This window comes from Silene latifolia, chromosome 9 (assembly GCF_048544455.1).
Source record: "Silene latifolia isolate original U9 population chromosome 9, ASM4854445v1, whole genome shotgun sequence".
In the NCBI taxonomy this organism is placed as follows: Eukaryota; Viridiplantae; Streptophyta; class Magnoliopsida; order Caryophyllales; family Caryophyllaceae; genus Silene; species Silene latifolia.
The window spans coordinates 58,645,291-58,649,101 of record NC_133534.1 but is presented as its reverse complement, the minus strand read 5'-3'; positions in this window follow the sequence as shown (position 1 = coordinate 58,649,101).

Here is a 3,811-nt window from a genome sequence, read left to right as displayed (position 1 = left end):
GCCAGGTTACCTTGTATGGATCCACTTAAGGAAGGAAAGGTTCCCTGCTAAGAGAAAGAACAAGCTGATGCCTAGGGCAGAGGATCATTTAAAGTAATTGAGAAAATTGGTCCAAATGCTTGCAAGATAGACCTTCCTGGTGAGTATGGAGTGCATGGAACATTCAATGTGGGAGAGCTGAGTCCTTATTATGGTGAATCTGATGATGAAGAGGGACTAGGCTTGACGTCAAGGACTTTTTAAGAAGGGGAGGCTACTGCAGGAGCTGGATCAGGGGCTCCCAATCCTGACCAAGCCACAGACCAGGTCCATGCAACACCCATTGATCCACCCCCAACACAGCCTTCTAAGAGATTCACTAGGTCCAGTTTTCAGCTGCCAATATGGCTAGCTGGAGCAGGCCTCAACTATGTCCATCCAGAGTCTCAAAACATCTAAGATAAGCCAAAAAAAGCAAGGGAAGACAGCACAGAAAATCAAACAAACAGACAGTCACATGTTGCTGCAAAGTTGATAAAGCATAAAGCAAACTTTCCATTTTTGGTGAGGCAATTGTGGGACTGTCTTGGAAAGACCGCTACCCCTTTTCCCCTCAAAATCCTACCGTGGAAAGGAAACAAAAAACTTAGACTTTGCTAGCAGCCAATGCAACAGTAACATGTGCACAAGGAGACAACTGGCAGGGACAGCTTCCCATGCTTTATTTTCAGTTTGTTTTTACCCATTGTTATTTATTTTCACCTAGCAACTTTATTTTATATCTTGTAATATAATTAAGGTAGTTTGTACTCATCTTAGATTGAATATTGGCCCTTGGATTGTTAGGTTTCGAACCGTAACTCAAGAACAATGCCTATATAAGGACCTGTGTTCCAACTGAAGAAAGAAGATTATTTTTGAATGAAAATTAGCCTTGAGACTTCTCTCATTTCTTTCAAACTTATGTTTAAACTGTAGTTCGGAAACCTGTCCTGATAATTAACCTGTGATCTCTGTGGTTAATTGATCAATGTCAGTTTGGCACCATTAAATTGAACATGTGCCTGTCCGTGGTTCAGTTTGATTGTGTTGAGCAAAGTTCAAGCTTTAATCTTGTGTTCGTTGTGGATTTGAGCCTGAAATTTGTTAAGTTAATATCTTAAGTTTCTTGTGAATCATCTGTTGGAATTTAAGGTCTTGACTATATCTTTTCTTTACACAAAACAAGTCATGCACTCAGTTGAGTCAATTGTCTACAATCTTAGGATTCAGGCTGTTTCAGTTGGGATTTAAAAATACTTAGTCCTAAATTCTTGAAAATTGGCACAGTTTTAGGTCAATATTAAATCGTAATTCTCACAAAAATTCAGAATTTTACAAGGTCATTTGGTATTTTTAATTATGTCCTACACCCCAGACTGCATTATTGCCTGTTCCTAAGCTTTATACTGCACCTAGCAACAACAATTTTGTCTGATGCTACTGCAGGGGCTTTGTAGTAAAGAACACAAGGCTTCTTGCAGACGACCTTTACATTTTTAATGAATTAGTATATATACATGCACTACTTTATCTAATAAATTTAATTAATTAGTATATATACAGCAATTTTAAACTAGTCGTAGTAGCTAATACCTCGTCAAAAGCCGGATTTGGAGAAGATAAGAACGTGTCTTCGGCTCCCACCTCCACCTCCTTCTCCCATGCCTTCATGGCTTCCTCTTCAACTACCCCATCTTGATCCTTTGCCATGTCTTCCTCACTTAGCATGCCCTCTTTTTCCTTCTTGTCCCCTGCTTCCTTTATGACTTGCCAAACCATAACCAACTCTTCTTCAGATGGCTTATCCCCCGTTTCCACCATTCTGAGTATCAACCTGGCCATTGTTTGTAGCTGTGTACTAGAAATGAATACGATTAAAATAAGTAGTTTAATTTCAGCATATATATATATATATATATATATATATATATATATATATATATATATATATATATATATGTTGAATAAAATACAGTATTTATATACCTTATCATCACCACTCATTCTCCTTCGAGTAGTTTTCCCAAAATATTTAGTGATACCAACATACGTCGATACCTCTCTCATTGTCCTTCAGGATTCCATTTTCCTTCTTGTACCTCCTTCTCACAGATCTTCTACATACACAAAAAACCATTATGCAACAAAATTTTATTTAAACTCACAATTATATAACCGACCACAAGTTGTAGGAGTGATATATTTATTCAAACTTACAATTTTCTCTTTGATGGCCTTATCATATGGAGATTATAACTTTCCATTGTTAGGAGTGTGACCGGTCACCCAAGCGTCATGACGATTGACAGTTCCAAGCTTATTCTTAATCAATCTATAAACACCTCTGGAGCCATGAAAGACGCTCTCTTTCTTTGAAATGTTCTCTAGGTTCTGCTTACTCATAATCTTCATAAAATGAATTGTATCGAGTAACGTAAGCATATTTCATTACTTATAAAGTGATTACTAATAAAGTGATCCCAATGTGTCGCAGATAAATTACCTTAAACTTGCCAGGCTGCCTATAAGCAATAAAGTTATATTCCCTCCTATTCAGGGTTTTCTTCCCTTTGTTTGTGAGTACGGGTATTAAGGCGAGTAATAAAATAAGAGTAAATGACTTGGGTGGGATTGGTGATAGGAGATAGGGATGAATAATTATGAGTTAAATAAGAAATTGTGGGGCCAAAACATTAAGAAAGGTAATAAAATATGGGTAAAAGAGTTGGGTGAGGTTTGGTGATAGGAGAGAGACATGAATAAAATAAGAGTAAAAGTTTCCAAAATAATAAAGGGGAAGAAAACCTGAATAATCTGTTTTAGGAAATAGGGAAGAAAACAGTGAATAGGAGGGAGTACCAATCTTGCTGGCTGACATACCGATACTTCTTCGTTGGTGGTTTCTTGTTTATCTCCCTGGTCTTCTTGTTGAACAACTGGTTCTGAGCAACCTTTAACTTCCATGCTCTGGAGGATTCCCCTATCTTTTTTTTAGGTAACCATTATGTTCTTGGGGGACAGTGTAAGCTGCCTGCATATATGGTGAGCATATTTGGTTAGTTTCAGCTAATAGCACATATCGAATACTAAGATAATTTCATCTCACTGCATTTATTATTGTATATACATACCTTTATTCTCCCCCATTGCTTTTTCTCCAGGTCTTTACTCAACTGCTCGATACGCGGCAAACCGAGAGGCACATACTCTCTTACATAACAACCAATCCAACTCGCGAATTTTGAAGCAAAGATACCATCTGGCAGCCCCGTTAATTTATCCCATTTAAGTTTATTAGGTATCCCTCTCTCTATTGCTTCTAGGGAAACTCTATGGCTTCTTCACCTTGTATCCGATTCCAAATTATTCTCATCACCTAAATCTTCTTCGTTTGACCTTTTCCCATCTTTTCTTATCCGCTTTCCACCCATATCTAAACCAGAAATTAACAAACTACTAACTTTAAACATTAAGTCGACATAGCACGAGCACCGTCTCAAATAAATGATCACACAATATGCCTAAAAATATAGGTGTTGTTTAACACACAATATACTTAAAATAATAGGTATTGTTTAACACACAATAAACCTAAGATAATTAGGGGATAATATCACAACTAAAAAAGAAAATAAGGACATTAAGTTAATGAGATGAAGGAATAGGGTTTATTATTACTTCTCCAAAGAGGAGAAGTCGGCCCCAGTATGGCAATGACGAAGGGGACGGCAGAGGCAATGGGGATGGCGACGACGATGACAGCGACGGCGACGACGGAGAATAGTAGTGG